A 17,390-nucleotide genomic window follows, 5' to 3' on the forward strand; every position below is an offset into this window, starting at 1 on the left:
GCCACGAATTCCTTTCCTGTGCTAACCTCTTCATCTCAGAGTAGCACTTGCAACCTACGTCCTCAATTATTTGCTTGACGTATTCCACTCTCTGTCTTCCTCCACAGTTTTTGCCCTCTACAGCTCCCTCTAGTGCCATGGAAGTTATTCCCTCATGTCTTTGCAGATGTCCTATCATCCTGTCCCTTCTCCTTATCAGTGTTTTCCACATATTCCTTTCCTCTCCGATTCTGCGTAGAACCTCCTCATTCCTTTCCTTATCAGTCCACCTAGTTTTCAACATTCGTCTATAGCACCACCAAATGCTTCGATTCTCTTCTGTTCCGGTTTTCCCACAGTCCATGTTTCACTACCATACAATGCTGTACTCCATATGTACATCCTCAGAAATTTCTTCCTCAAATTAAGGCCCGTATTTGATATTAGTAGACTTCTCTTGGCCAGAAATGCCTTTTTTGCCATAGCGAGTCTGCTTTTGATGTCCTCCTTGCTCCGTCCATCATTGGTTATTTTACTGCCTAGGTAGCAGAATTCCTTAACTTCATTGACTTCGTGACCATCAATACTGATGTTAAGATTCTCGCTGTTCTCATTTCTACTACTTCTCATTACCTTCGTCTTTCTCCGATTTACTCTCAAACCATACTGTGTACTCATTAGACTGTTCATTCCATTCAGCAGATCATTTAATTCTTCTTCACTTTCACTCAGGATAGCAATGTCATCAGCGAATCGTATCATTGACATCCTTTCACCTTGTATTTTAATTCCACTCCTGAACCTTTCTTTTATTTCCATCATTGCTTCCTCGATGTACAGATTGAAGAGTAGGGGCGAAAGGGTACAGCCTTGTCTTACACCTTTCTTAATACGAGCACTTCATTCTTGATCGTCCACTCTTATTATTCCCTCTTGGTTGCTGCACATATTGTATATGACCCGTCTCTCCCTATAGCTTACCCCTACTTTTTTCAGAATCTCGAACCGCTTGCACCATTTTATATTGTCGAACGGTTTTTTCAGGGCGACAAATCCTATGAAAGTGTCTTGATTTCTCTTTAGCCTTGCTTCCATTATTAGCTGTAACGTCAGAATTGCCTCTCTCGTCCCTTTACTTTTCCTAAAGCCAAAATGAGCGTCACCTGGCGCATTCTCAATTTTCTTTTCCATTCTTCTGTATATTACTCTTGTAAGCAGCTTCGATGCATGAGCTGTTAAGCTGATTGTGCGATAATTCTCAAACTTCTCAGCTCTTGCCGTCTTCGGAATTGTGTGGATGATGCATTTCCGAAAGTCAGATGGTATATCGCCAGACTCATATATTCTACACACCAACGTGAATAGTCGTTTTGTTACCACTTCCCCCAATGATTTTAGAAATTCGGATGGAATGTTATCTATCCCTTCAGCCTTATTTGACCTTAAGTCCTCCAAACCTTTTTAAAATTCCGATTCTAATACTGGATCCCCTATCTCTTCTAAATCGAGTCCTGTTTCTTCTTCTATCACATCAGACAAATCTTCACCCTCATAGAGGCTTTCAATGTATTCTTTCCACCTATCTTCTCTCTCCTCTGCATTTAACAGCGGAATTCCCGTTGCACTCTTAATGTTACAACCGTTGCTTTTAATGTCACCAAAGGTTGTTTTGATTTTCCTGTATGCTGAGTCTGTCCTTCCGACAATCATATCTTTTTCGATGTCTTCACATTTTCCCTGCAGCCATTTCGTCTTAGCTTTCCTGCACTTCCTATATATTTCATTCCTCAGCGACTTGTGTTTCTGTATTCCTGATTTTCCCGGAACATGTTTGTACTTCCTCCTTTCATCAATCAACTGAAGTATTTTTTCTGTTACCCATGGTTTCTTCGCAGCCACCTTCTTTGTACCTATGTTTTCCTTCCCAACTTCTGTCATGGCCCTTTTTAGAGATGTCCATTCCTCTTCAACTGTACGGCCTACTGCGCTATTCCTTATTGCTGTATCTATAGCGTTAGAGAACTTCAAACGTATCTCGTCATTCCTTAGTACTTCCGTATCCCACTTCTTTGCGTATTGATTCTTAGTGACTAATGTCTTGAACTTCAGCCTACTCTTCATCACTATTATATTGTGATCTGAGTCTATATCTGCTCCTGGGTACGCCTTACAATCCAGTATCTGATTTCGGAATCTCTGTCTGACCATGATGTAATCTAATTGAAATCTTCTCGTATCTCCCGGCCCTTTCCAAGTATACCTTCTCCTCTTGTGATTCTTGAACAGGGTATTCACTATTACTAGCTGAAACTTGTTACAGAACTCAATTAGTCTTTCTCCTCTTTCATTCCTTGTCCCAAGCCCATATTCTCCTATAGCCTTTTCTTCTACTCCTTCCCCTACAACTGCATTCCAGTCGCCCATGACTATTAGATTTTCGTCCCCCTTTACATACTGCATTACCCTTTTAATATCCTCATACACTTTCTCTGTCTGTTCATCTAGAGCTTGCGACGTCGGCATGTATACCTGAACTATCGTTGTCGGTGTTGGTCTGCTGTCGATTCTGATTAGAACAACCCAGTCATTGAACTGTTCACAGTAACACACCCTCTGCCCTACCTTCCTATTCATAACGAATCCTACACCTGTTATACCATTTTCTGCTGCTGTTGATATTACCTGATACTCATCTGACCAGAAATCCTTGTCTTCCTTCCACTTCACTTCACTGACCCCCACTATATCTAGATTGAGGCTTTGTATTTCGCTTTTCAGGTTTTCTAGTTTCCCTACCACGTTCAAGCTTCTGACATTCCACGCCCCGACTTGTAGAACGTTATCCTTTCGTTGATTATTCAATCTTTTTCTCATGGTAACCTCCCCCTTGGCAGTCCCCTCCTGGAGATCCGAATGGGGGACTATTCTGGAATCTTTTGCCAATGGAGAGATCATCATGACACTTCTTCAATTACAGGCCACATGTCCTGTGGATACACGTTACGTGTCTTTAATGCAGTGGTTTCCATTGCCTTCTGCATCCTCATGTCGTTGATCATTGCTGATTCTTCCGCCTTTAGGGGCAATTTCCCACCCCGAGGACAAGAGAGTGCCCTGAACCTCTATCCGCTCCTCTGCCCTCTTTGACAAGGCCGTTGGCAGAATGAGGCTGACTTCTTGTGCCGGAAGTCTTCGGCCGCCAATGCTGATTATTTATCAAAATTTAGGCAGCGGCGGGGATCGAACCCGGTACCGAAGACCTTTTGATTATGAGTCGAAGACCCCACCCCTTGACCACGGGTACAATTCCATTCTGTACAAGTGCTTAAATAATACCATTTGCCTCTTTCGTAGCGTTTTATATATGTTTCCTATGTTGCGATAAACTTCTCCATTGCTTCATAATTTCCATACCTCTGTGTTTTTTGGTGGCTCAAATATTTTTCCAATATTTTTTCTTTCTAGGACTCCAAGTTTGTGTAATTTGTGGTTCAGTACTAAACATTCACTTGCATTGATACATTCAGGTTTTACTACTGTATTGTAGTGCTGTGCCTTGAAATTTTTAGACACTCACGTTTTGTTACAGTCATTTCTAGTTATTCCATGAACACTCTCCATTTTATGTACTCTTCTTCTACAGCGAATTTTTCTAAGCCATTTTCCTGGATAATTTCTCCCTAATATTCTAATTTATTTACCTTATTTATCTGACCAATATCTGTTGCCAGGGATTCCAGAGTACTTTTTATGTTAGTCATAAAATTTTTTTTCTGCAGATGTTCGTAAACCTGCTTTGTAGGCTATTTCTTCTAAGAGATTTATTTGTATTCCAGAGTTAGTTAGGTTTTCAGAAAGAAGGGCAAAGTCATCCACAAATGCTACGCTGAATTTCAATAGCTTCGTTTTTAATTCCCAGTCTCATTGGTGATAGCTTCTGTTCTTTTAGTTTCTGTTTCCATTCTCTTACTGTTTTCTCTAGTACGCAGACCGGCCATCCCCTTCCCTTATACCTGTTTTTATGTTGAATGCTTTCAATATCTCACCCCGAAACTTTATTTTTGATTTGGTGTCTGTGGGTGTTTCACGAATAAGGATTTCTAATTTAGATCTAATGCCAAATTCTCTGATCACTTTATCTAGTGTTTTCCTATCAACTGAATCAAAAACCTTTTTAAAATCTACAAATGTTCTAATTATATCTTAGGAGTTTATAAGTCTGTGAGGAATTATGGACATTGGGTTGAATATCTGGTCTGAGCAAGATTTGACCTTTCTAGATGCACTCTGATATTCTCACAAATGGCTATAAAGTGTTGCTTCTACCTTGTATACTAGTACTGTTGAAAATATTTTATAATCCACTGGCAACAAAGATTTGTATTTTGCTTAGCAACTTTCTTGTGCAAGGGATCGATGAGAGCCACTTTCCAGTCTTCTGGTATCTTTTCAGTTTCCCATAGTTCTTCAAACATGAGCTGACGGTTAGTCATAAGTTTGGTTGAAACCATTAAATAGGTTCGGCTGTAGAGTCTTCTCCACAGGCATTGTTGTTTTTCAGGGTACTTCATGCTTTTTTAGTTCCTGCGGCTGGTGGATCTGCTTGTGTATTTTCTTAGAGATATGGAAATTCTACTTTATAGTTTAGTTCTTCACAGTTCAATGATTTTTCAAAGTATTTTCTTGGTATTTCACAACTATGGCTGTTGCTTAGGCCTACTTTACCATTTTCATCTGGGAAGCAAATACTTGGTGCTTAGTATCCCTTTAGATGACTTTTAAACATCTGATAGAAATTCGGGGAGCTACTTTTTACTAAGTTATTTTGTACACCAAGACGTTGTGATTTCTCAAAAGATCAGATAGCACTCTTTAATATTATTGCTGTTTCTTTCATTTGCATTCTAAATTCATCAAGGTGTTCAAGCTTCCCGGAACATTTCCATCTTTTCCACTGTTTTGTTCTTTCTGTAACTGATTCTTCACAGATATCATTCAACCAGACTTTTTCCTTCCATTTTTCGCTGTCCTGTTGATTTCTCTCGATATTTCTTCCCGTTTCCCTGATTTAGTTAGTTTAATTTCTTCCTGAAAAATTTTTATTACCTCTTTGGTGATGTTGAGCCTGTCTGTATAATATTTAATTAAATTTTGCTGTCCCTTTGGGTTTTTATTGGGGAGAAGTTTCAGTTTAATTTTAGTCAGGTAATGATCAGAATCAAATTTCCTTTTTCTTGCTACTTTTACATTCATTTTTTCTCTAAAATTGCATTTATAAACAGTCACGTGATCTAACTGGAACTCCCCAAGCATTGGTTTCGGAGAGATCCATGTTTTTGCCTTTCTTGCTAATTTTTTGGGGAGGTAGACATTACCTTCACCTGAAACGTTCTACAAAGACTTATTAGTCTTGTGCCGTTTTTGTTGGTTCTTTTATGGGCTAGATAATGTCCTACTATTTTCGAAACGATTTTCCCTCCCTATTTTTGCATTAAAGACCCCCATTAGTACAACAACGTTTGATTTTGGAATTTTTGATATTTCTTCTACTAGAAGTTTCCAGAATCCTTCTACTTTACTCAGATTTTTCTTATTTTCATCATTGATTGGCGCATGATAATTAAGAAAGTTACACTGTTTATTTTTGAATTTAACTGTGAGAAGAGATAGTCTTTCTGAACTTGATTTGAATTCTGTAATGTTATCTACAAAATTTTAATGACCATAGAAAACGGTACCAAGTAATGGCATGCCTTTCATGATTTTTGTTACTGGTTTACCCTTCAAAATTCTATGGTTTTTGGTTTCTGTAAAATTTTCATGCTTATCTAAGAGAATTTCAAGTTCTTTTTATTTACCAATTTTTAGTAATGAGTTTACGTTCAAGGTGCCTGTACAGACTTTCCTTTTGAACTTGAGTTTGGAAGGATACCAAGGATGATACAACTCATCCTTAATGCAGATGCTGGGATTCCCGAGAACCCTAGGTCCCGATGCAATCCATTAAGCAATAATGGATTCCACTTTCGAGTTACCACCTAGGGTAGTGCTTTCTTCTAGCTGGTTTTCCATTATGCTATTGAAATTGTACGTAGTACATGGTAGAAAATAAATTCCAAGGTAAGGTCGGATTGTTAGTCCGGAATGATTAGTTTTCATGGTTTTCTCTAATAGGTTCTTGCCCTTCCTCTGCCATTATGAGTTAGGATTCCTCTTCCGCCTTTGAGACCGTTGGGCGGGACTCACCTGCAACCCTAGGCAAGGGCCCTCACAGGGTACTACCATCCTGAGCCAGATGGACCCAGGTTTTTTACGAGGTGTTTCTCCACCCCCCTCCTCCTTCCTCATCACTTGCGAGATGAAACCCCGTGCTTGGGACGGGCAGTGGTGGAGTTTATTATTAAAAGACACTGCTGCAATGACTGTGGATGAGGAGTAGATATCAGCATTCACGAGGATTTCCTATGATTGCAAAGGAGACAGATAACTTGTTCGCGAAGGTAAGAAACAGAGTGGAAAGAGATGGTATCTACGGTATTTAGCGTCATTACTATTTGACGGTTGCAGGTACTCCCATAGAAATTAACACCTGCCTTCCAAGTTGAATGTCCGTATTAGATGTCTAAACTTTAGGGTAATAACCCCAGCAGTGTCACGACTAAAGCGCCCAGTGTCATGAGCTCCGCCAGCCGAAAAGAGGAACTTCAACGGCCCCTGCTGTCTCTGACCGAGAAAATAAAGAAATAGTGACATCAGACGACGAAGCGATCAAGTTAATAACGGAGGAGGTCACAAAAGTTTCTCGCAAAGCAACAGTTGGCACCAAGGCCGGTCGGCCGTCTCCTGGCAGCAGGAAAGGAGGCTGACGTCGGAAGCTGTGCGACATTTGGCGTGAACTGAAGTAAAAGAGACGCTTCGAAATTAAAGTAATATTGGCAACTCTTCCATAAAAAGGACTGTCTATGTTGTTTCTTCTTGTACCAGTTCCTGCGAAGCAGTATGCTCTCTTCCGTACGTTGGCAGGATATGCTAAATCATTACGTGTTTCACTGCAACTCATGATTCGCTATAATTATGTAATATTTATGTAACGCAAGCCCGTTCTGTTTCTTGAAAACACGTGTAATAATTCTTTTCCAGGAAATTAGAAATAGTGATATTAACACCTGTTAAAACAAATGATGATCTGATGATCGGAAAATCTCTATTATTATTAAGAGATAATTCAACACAGAAGATGATGTGTAAGTAACCATAGACAACCGATAATTGACGGTATCTTTACACAAGCCGCTTTCGCTATTTTCGCACTGGTTGATTTATTATTAATTGAATCATGCCCAACTGTATTTTAACAGAGTTGAACGTTGATCAGTAAAAAATGAGATGCACTGCAGAGATAACTGTGGGTATTTCTCGTATAAATAATTTGAAAGCTTCAATTTTGATAAATTAAAGGTTTAGATTTGATGTGCAAGGGTCTGTTGTACATTCCAAAACTCCCTTTTTTTCTTGTATCTCATAAGCCACAGTCTCAAAATCTAAAGTTTCTACGTATCACTAAGTGTATTGTGAAATTCCAATGTCGCCAAATTTGTATAATGTTATTCAATCTACAACGAAACTGACAATTTTAGAGCATTCGTATTGCAGACAAAGTGAACTACAATAGGCGTGGTCAGGGATCCATCAGGTGCACTGGAAAAGCTTTCAATCAAAATATCGTAAACAGTAAGTACGAATTTCAGGGTTCTTCAAATCATGGAAGCACTTTCGGAGATACATATATCAGTTAATTATAAATAAAATAACAATTGTTGCTTGTAAATTAATGCCTCTATTTTATAAACCTGTAACATATCTGTTTGTAAATGGGGCTTGTGTAACGATAGCCACGGCCTTGCCGCGGTTGTAACACCGGTTCCCGTCAGATCACTGAAGTTAAGCGCTTGGCTAGCACTTGGATGGGTCACCATATGGGTCTGCGGAGTACTGTTGGCAACGGGGATGCTCTAAGCCCTTGTGAAGCCAATTGAGAAGCTACTTGTTGAAGAGTAGTGGCACTACTTATGAAAACTGATAACAGCTGGGAGAGCGGTGTGCTGACCTCAAGTCATTCCGTTATCCGCATCCGTTGACGCCTATGGACTACGGACGAGAAACCGGTCGGTCGGTATCGTTGAACCTTCAACGCCCGTTCGGACGTTGTTGTATTGTGTAACGATAATGTTAAATTAGTAGCCAGTCAGTTTCAGTTCGTTGCAACTTAACAATCATAGGCCGATTATTAAGTCAGTCGTTCATCAAGCATCGATATTAAAGAAGTACCTTAATTGGCAATGACAAGTAGTAATACAATTAAACAAATCATTGTATATGTTGACAAAAAGATCCCGTAATATAATAACGTGCCGGCCGGAGTGGCCGTGCTGTTCAAGTGGCTACAGTCGGGAGCCGAGCGACCGTTACGGTCGCAGGTTCGAATCCTGCCTCGGGCATGGATGTGTGTGATGTCCTTAGGTTACTTAGGTTTAATTAGCTCTAAGTTCTAGGCAACAGATGACCTCAGAAGTTAAGTCGCATAGTGCTCAGAGCCATTTTAACCATTTTATAATAACGTGTGTCTCAAATGTTAGTGTAACCTTTGATTGTTTGTTTATTGAAATAACACACAAGTTTATGAGAATAGGGGTCCCAAATGTGTTGTAGCTATGCAAAATTTACAGTAGCTTCAAGGTAAGGTAAAATGGCTAATTCTGTAGTATAACTAGATCCTTCCGGAGCAGGAGCGCATGTATACTGAAGGCTTGGTGTCGAACAGTAAATAAATAAAAAAAAAGGCTAAGCTCAAGTTTCAGCAGTTGTGTATATGTATTTTTGATACAGTAACAAATCCAACACGGTAGAAGTATTTGCTGGTAACCCAACTCGGGGTTCCAAATATCTATAACAGTAAGTCTCCAAGTGGTACACTTTGAATTGTTTTTAAGGCCTGAAATTCCATATATTGAAAGTATTTCTATGTTTAAATAACAAGAGGCTTTCTGGAATGCAATACTTTACCAAAACCAGCCTCACCGACCAGAACACAAAGACAAAAATTCAAAGATAAAAGACCAAAGACTCCAATGGCTTCTCTTCCTGCCTGTTTAAAAACTTGGTCACTGCACCGCTATCTTTTTCAGTGCAGCAGCTTACAATAGACAGCCATTCTTCGTGGCATTAGACATGTTACAACATATATATATAGTTCAAATAAATACGCCAAATACTGTTAGTTGATTTTGAACTTCCTATCATACTCATCACTTTCAAACATAGCAGTATTAGTAGCTTTATTCAGTTTTACATGCAAAAGCAGAACTCAATAAATACTCATTAACATGGTGACTTCTCTTCACATTGGTGTAGCAGGTTTAACGTAGGTAATATATTAACTAACACACAGGGGCAACGCATATAAGTGCACATATTTCTATTAGCGACTCAGGGCGGTGTATTGAACAACTTTACAACGGTATATACTTATCTGCAGACTAACGATTATAGCTATTACAAGTCGTACGTTTTTAGGTTGGTTACTATCTCCAAGTGCATGTGGCATAATCAAGGTAAATCTATACAGACAAGCACCTTTCTTTTGCGGCGCGGTACGGCCACACGGAAAACATCAGATCACAGATGTTACAAAGCTTTGTGGGGAGACTGTTCAACAGGAACGAAACAACCAGCACTCAGATATCTAGACATATTAAATTAAATCCTGTACATTATGTTACATATATTAAATTATATATGTTAAGTTGACAAAATCACATAAAACAGGTGTACGGATTCATGGGATAAAAGAGGAACATTCTCATGATGGTGATGATCAGTTGTGCACATGTAGAGAAATCTTTGTTTTTCAATCCTTTTTCTAGTTATTGTATAGATAATTTATTATTTCAACATACTAATAATATATTTATTTACTAACTGACGTTAGAGTTTGCTTAATGGTGCGTCTACTTAATGGTGTGTCACATCCTTATACACTCCTGGAAATTGAAATAAGAACACCGTGAATTCATTGTCCCAGGAAGGGGAAACTTTATTGACACATTCCTGGGGTCAGATACATCACATGATCACATTGACAGAACCACAGGCACATAGACACAGGCAACAGAGCATGCACAATGTCGGCACTAGTACAGTGTATATCCACCTTTCACAGCAATGCAGGCTGCTATTCTCCCATGGAGACGATCGTAGAGATGCTGGATGTAGTCCTGTGGAACGGCTTGCCATGCCATTTCCACCTGGCGCCTCAGTTGGACCAGCGTTCGTGCTGGACGTGCAGACCGCGTGAGACGACGCTTCATCCAGTCCCAAACATGCTCAATGGGGGACAGATCCGGAGATCTTGCTGGCCAGGGTAGTTGACTTACACCTTCTAGAGGACGTTGGGTGGCACGGGATACATGCGGACGTGCATTGTCTTGTTGGAACAGCAAGTTCCCTTGCCGGTCTAGGAATGGTAGAACGATGGGTTCGATGACGTTTTTGGATGTACCGTGCACTATTCAGTGTCCCCTCGACGATCACCAGTGGTGTACGGCCAGTGTAGGAGATCGCTCCCCACACCATGATGCCGGGTGTTGGCCCTGTGTGCCTCGGTCGTATGCAGTCCTGATTGTGGCGCTCACCTGCACGGCGCCAAACCCGCATACGACCATCATTGGCACCAAGGCAGAAGCGACTCTCATCGCTGAAGACGACACGTCTCCATTCGTCCCTCCATTCACGCCTGTCGCGACATCACTGGAGGCGGGCTGCACGATGTTGGGGCGTGAGCGGAAGACGGCCTTACTGTGTGCGGGACCGTAGCCCAGCTTCATGGAGACGGTTGCGAATGGTCCTCGCCGATACCCCAGGAGCAACAGTGTCCCTAATTTGCTGGGAAGTGGCGGTGCGGTCCCCTACGGCACTGCGTAGGATCCTACGGTCTTGGCGTGCATCCGTGCGTCGCTGCGGTCCGGTCCCAGGTCGACGGGCACGTGCACCTTGCGCCGACCACTGGCGACAATATCGATGTACTGTGGAGACCTCACGCCCCACGTGTTGAGCAATTCGGCGGTACGTCCACCCGGCCTCCCGCATGCCCACTATACGCCCTCGCTCAAAGTCCGTCAACTGCACATACGGTTCACGTCCACGCTGTCGCGTCATGCTACCAGTGTTAAAGACTAAGATGGAGCTCCGTATGCCACGGCAAACTGGCTGACACTGACGGCGGCGGTGCACAAATGCTGCGCAGCTAGCGCCATTCGACGGCCAACACCGCGATTCCTGGTGTGTCCGCTGTGCCGTGCGTGTGATCATTGCTTATACAGCCCTCTCGCAGTTTCCGGAGCAAGTATGGTGGGTCTGACACACCGGTGTCAATGCGTTCTTTTTTCCATTTCCAGGAGTGTATTATGTGTCTTTCTAATTTGTTCTCGTTTTCATAAACTGTTTGCTGTTTAAATGCTAATAGGATAGGTAATAATAATTTTATGCACATGGTAACATTAACAATGAACTCGTCGCACAATCGTGAATCTGACACAGTCCTTGGAGTTTTCATAGCTTGTTTCAAAGCAGCTTTAGTGTTTCTTCAGTCCTTTACATTTCAGTTTTAATATACGCAGTTCCTGGGTCATTTTGTCTCGCGTCCTCAAGCATGAAGCCGCACAGTCTTCCACTATCTATTCAGTGTTTTCAAGTCACTGAGACGAGTGATCGAACGACCTGTCATAGCTCGCTGCAATAACGATAGCGCTCTGCCCATTGCCAAGTCTGGCTTAGCTGGCACAGGAACGTCACGGCTACTTTCCAGCCACATAACACCCAATCAAATAATCTACATATATCTAGCATACTTAGCGGATTCGCTGCTAATTATTTCTCATGTCACATTATACACGTAATTCCCAAGGACGAAGCGAGAAGCAGGGTTTTGTGGGTTGAAGTGTAACCATTCACCGTATGTCGCAGAATGATCCTGTAGAGAATTACATCCAATCAAATAAAACCACTGCACAGGAAGTGAAAGAACATTCCTACTGAAAGAATGAACTCGACCAGGCGAGACTGTCCAGAGGCAGGAATTACAGCCTTAGGAAGTTATGAAAGATAAAGTATTCAAGAAGGCTAGGAGAGTTTTTCCTCTAGAAACAGCAAATAAGCAGTTGTTAGCATCTCTCTTAGACGATGTGAACTGACATCATTTCGTTCCGGTGCATGGACTTAGAGGAATAATGAGAAAAGTTTCAACAAATTGTAAATCGTACTCTGGATTAAGAAAAGAAAAGAATCATCGTGCTTTAACAACGATATTCAGGAAATTCTGTAGATGCAAAGGCTCCTGCACTCTGGGTTCAAATGTTCAAAAGGGAACGCGCACATGACAACAAGCAAAGGTTAGTAGAGATTCGTCCACCTGTGAGAAGATCTATGCGCGAAGAATACACCAACTACCACTGCCATTCATTAACAAAAGATCTGTCCCAGAAGACGAGAAAGTTCTGGTCCTATGTCAAACCGCTAAGCGGGTCTAAGGATTCCATCCAGGTAGACGGTGACCATAATGGTGTTGCAGCTGAAGACAGCAGATTGAAAAGCGAAGTTTAAAATCTCGCATTTAAGGAATCGTTGACGCAGGAGAATCGTTCAAACCTGTTGTAGTTTGAAAAGTAGTTGGAAAAGATTCCTTGATATATGAGTGGATCGAAGACTTCTTAAGTAAGAGAACCTAATACGTTTTCGTTGATGGCGAGTGTCCCTCATAGACAGGGGTTTTATCAGGAGTGTCCCAGAGAAGTGTGACAGGACCCCTATTATTCTGTATACATGAAAGACATCTGGGATCTACGCCAGGTCGGAACACAGAAAGACACTGAGACAATTCAGAGGCTGGATGTCGCATTTGTTACCGGTAGGTTCGAAAAACACGCAAGAATTGCGTAGATCCTCCGGGAACTCAAATACAAATCCCTGGATGGAAGAGGACATTCATTTGGAGGAACAGTATTGGGAAAACTTAGATGACCGGTATTTGAAGCTGACTGCAAAAACGATTGTACTGCCGCCAACGTACATTTGGCAGTTACTTTTCAATCGCTCTATTTGCAAGTGAAGAGGAAAGGAAGTGAATAGTAGTAGTACAGAGCACCTACCGCCACGCACCATTTGGTAACTTTTGGGATATGTATGCAGAAATAGTTGGAAGTATGCTTCTAAATAAAATATAGCTAGAGCTTCTGGCATGAGCACAGGTAAGTGACGAGTACGGATGAGAAATTTCGAAACCTATAAGAGGAGAAATCCAGAAGTAGAGCGCGGCCAAGACCCTGGCCACAGGTCTCTTCGTGAGTAGGTGCCTGCAGAGCACGTTCCGACATTTGTTCGCCGCTCCTCCGGCGCAAGGCAGCCGCATCCTGCCATGGGTCCAGATGCAGTCAGTGTCTCTGGACCGCCGTACAGTAGTTCTTAGTTAGAACACCACGGCTGATTTTTAGTTAAGTGAGCGACAGTTACGCTACAATCGCACCCAACAATTCATTTTAACCGCAAAAAATCGCGAGGGCCATAAGGCTATCATCAGCATTGGAAGCCCTTTTCCGTTATTACAGTGCTACAGAAACATGTTGGACTGTGTGTAATTTCCACGTCGAAGTCTCTACGTTGCAAAAAACATAAGCTTGAGGAAGTAATTTTTGTAAGATGAGTGCCACTCCAGTCAGATTTCGTTCGTGGCTTGAAACATGGACCATGGACCTTGCCGTTGGTGGGGAGGCTTGCGTGCCTCAACGACACAGATAGCCTTACAACGGAGGAGTATCTGCTGAGAGGTCAGACAAACGTGTGGTTCCTGAAGAGGGGCAGCAGCCTTTTCAGTAGTTGCAAGGGCAACAGTCTGGATGATTGACTGATCTGGCCTTCTGACACTAACCAAAACCGCCGTGCTGTGCTCGTACTGCGAACGGCTGAATGCAAGGGGAAACTACAGCAGTAATTTTTCCCGAGGGCATGCAGCTTTACTGTATGGTTAAATGGCGTCCTCTTGGGTAAAATATTCTGGAGATAAAATAGTCCCCCATTCGGGTCTCTGGGCGGGGACTATTCAGGAGGACGCTATTATCGGGAGAAAGAAAACTGGCGATCTACGGGTCGGAGCGTGGAATGTCAGATCCCTTAATCGGGCAGGTAGGATAAAAAATTTATAAATGGAAATGGATAGGTTAATGTCAGATATAGTGGGAATTAGTGAAGTTCGGTGGCAGGAGGAACAGGACTTTTGGTCAGGTGAATACAGGGTAAGCAACTACAAACAGCATAGTGAACGCATTATTGCGGCCAATATAGACACGAAACCCACGCCTACTACAGTAGTATAAGTTTATATGCCAACTACCTCTGCAGATGATGAAGAAATAGATGAAATGTATGATGAGATAGTAGAAATTATTTAGGTAGTGAAGGGAGACGAAAATTTAATAGGCATGGGTGACTGGAATTCCACAGTAGGAAAAGGAAGAGAAGGAAACGTAGTATGTGAATATGGATTGGGGCTAAGGAATGACAGAGGAAGCCGCCTGGTAGAATTTTGTACAGAGCATAACTTAATCATAGCTAACACTTGGTTCAAGAATCATGAAAGAAGGTTGTATACATGTGAAGAACCCTGGAGATACTAGAAGGTCTCAGATAGATTGTATAATGGTAAGACAGAGATTTAGGAACCAGGTTTTAAATTGTAAGACATTTCCAGGGGCAGATGTGGACTCTGACCACAATCTATTGGTTATGAACTGTAGATTAAAACTGAAGAAACTGCAAAAAGATGGGAATTTAAGGAGATGGGACCTGGATAAACTGACTAAACCAGGGGTTCTACAGAATTTCAGGGAAAGCATTAGGGAACAATTGACAAAAATGGGGGAAAGAAATACAGTAGAAAAAGAATGGGTAGCTTTGAGGAATGAAATAGTGAGGGCAGCAGAGGATCAAGTAGGTAAAAAGACGTGGACTAGTAGAAAGCCTTGGGTAACAGAAGAGATACTGAATTTAATTGATTAAAGGAGAAAATACAAAAATGCAGTAAGTGAAGCAGGCAAAAAGGAATACAAAAGTCTCAAAAATGAGATCGACAGGAAGTGCAAAATGCCTATGCAGGGATGGCTAGAGGACAAATGTAAGGATGTAAACGCTTATCTCATGAGGGGTAAGATAGATACTGCCTACAGGAAAATTAAAGAGACCTTAGGAGAAAACAGAACCACTTGCATGAATATCAAGAGCTCAGATGGAAACCCAGTTCCAAGTAAAGAAGGGAAAGCAGGGAGGTGGAAGGAGTATATAGAGGGTCTATACAGGGGCGATGTTCTTGAGGACAGTATTATGGAAATGGAAGAGGATGTAGATGAAGATGAAATGGGAGATAATATTCTGCGTGAAGAGTTTGACAGAGCACTGAAAGACCTAAGTCGAAACAAGGCCCCGGGAGTAGACAACATTCAATGAGAACTTCTGACGGCCTTGGGAGATCCAGTCCTGACAAAACCCTACCATCTGGTGAGCAAGATGTATGACACAGGCGAAATTCCCTCAGACTTCAAGAAGAGTATGATAATTCCAATCCCAAAGAAAGCAGGTGTTGACAGATGTGAAAATTAACGAACTATCAATTTAATAAGTCACTGCTGCAAAATACTAACGTGAATTCTTTATAGACGAATCGAAAAACTGGTAGAAGCCGACCTCGGGGAAGATCACTTTGGATTCCGTAGAAATGTTGGAACAAGTGAGGTAGTACCGACCCTACGACTTATCTTAGAAGGCAAACCTACGTTTCAAGCATTTGCAGACTTAGAGAAAGCTTTTGACAATGTTGACTGGAACACACTCTTTCAAATTCTGAATGTGGATGGCCTAAAATACAGAGAGCGAAAGGTTATTTACAGTTTGTACAGAAAGTAGATGGCAGTTATAAGAGTCGAGGGACATGAAAGGGAAGCAGTGGTTGGGAAGGGAGTGAGGCAATGTTGTAGCCTCTCCCCGATGCTATTCAATCTGTATATTGAGCAAGCAGTAAAGGCAACAAAGAAAAGTTCGGAGTAGGTATTAAAATCCATGGAGAAGAAATAAAAACATTGAGGTTCGCCGATGACATTGTCTACATCTACATCTACATCTACATTGATACTCCGCAAGCCACCCAACGGTGTGTGGCGGAGGGCACTTTACGTGCCACTGTCATTACCTCCCTTTCCTGTTCCAGTCGCGTATGGTTCGCGGGAAGAACGACTGTCTGAAAGCCTCCGTGCGCGCTCTAATCTCTCTAATTTTACATTCGTGATCTCCTCGGGAAGTATAAGTAGGGGGAAGCAATATATTCGATACCTCATCCAGAAATGCACCCTCTCGAAACCTGGCGAGCAAGCTACACCGCGATGCAGAGCGCCTCTCTTGCAGAGTCTGCCACTTGAGTTTATTAAACATCTCCGTAACGCTATCACGGTTACCAAATAACCCAGTGACGAAACGCGCCGCTCTTCTTTGGATCTTCTCTATCTCCTCCGTCAACCCGACCTGGTACGGATCCCACACTGATGAGCAATACTCAAGTATAGGTCGAACGAGTGTTTTGTAAGCCACCTCCTTTGTTGATGGACTACATTTTCTAAGCACTCTCCCAATGAATCTCAACCTGGTACCCGCCTTACCAACAATTAGTTTTATATGATCATTCCACTTCAAATCGTTCCGTACGCATACTCCCAGATATTTTAAAGAAGTAACTGCTACCAGTGTTTGTTCCGCTATCATATAATCATACAATAAAGGATCCTTCTTTCTATGTATTCGCAATACATTACATTTGTCTATGTTAAGGGTCAGTTGCCACTCCCTGCACCAAGTGCCTATCCGCTGCAGATCTTCCTGTATTTCGCTACAATTTTCTAATGCAGCAACTTCTCTGTATACTACAGCATCATCCGCGAAAAGCCGCATGGAACTTCCGACACTATCTACTAGGTCATTTATATATCTTGTGAAAAGCAATGGTCCCATAACACTCCCCTGTGGCACGCCAGAGGTTACTTTAACGTCTGTAGACGTCTCTCCATTGATAACAACATGCTGTGTTCTGTTTGCTAAAAACTCTTCAATCCAGCCACACAGCTGGTCTGATATTCCGTAGGCTCTTACTTTGTTTATCAGGCGACAGTGCGGAACTGTATCGAACGCCTTCCGGAAGTCAAGAAAAATAGCATCTACCTGGGAGCCTGTATCTAATATTTTCTGGGTCTCATGAACAAATAAGGCGAGTTGGGTCTCACACGATCGCTGTTTCCGGAATCCATGTTGATTCCTGTCAGAGA

The sequence above is a fragment of the Schistocerca serialis genome, chromosome 2, assembly GCF_023864345.2.
Source record: "Schistocerca serialis cubense isolate TAMUIC-IGC-003099 chromosome 2, iqSchSeri2.2, whole genome shotgun sequence".
In the NCBI taxonomy this organism is placed as follows: Eukaryota; Metazoa; Arthropoda; class Insecta; order Orthoptera; family Acrididae; genus Schistocerca; species Schistocerca serialis.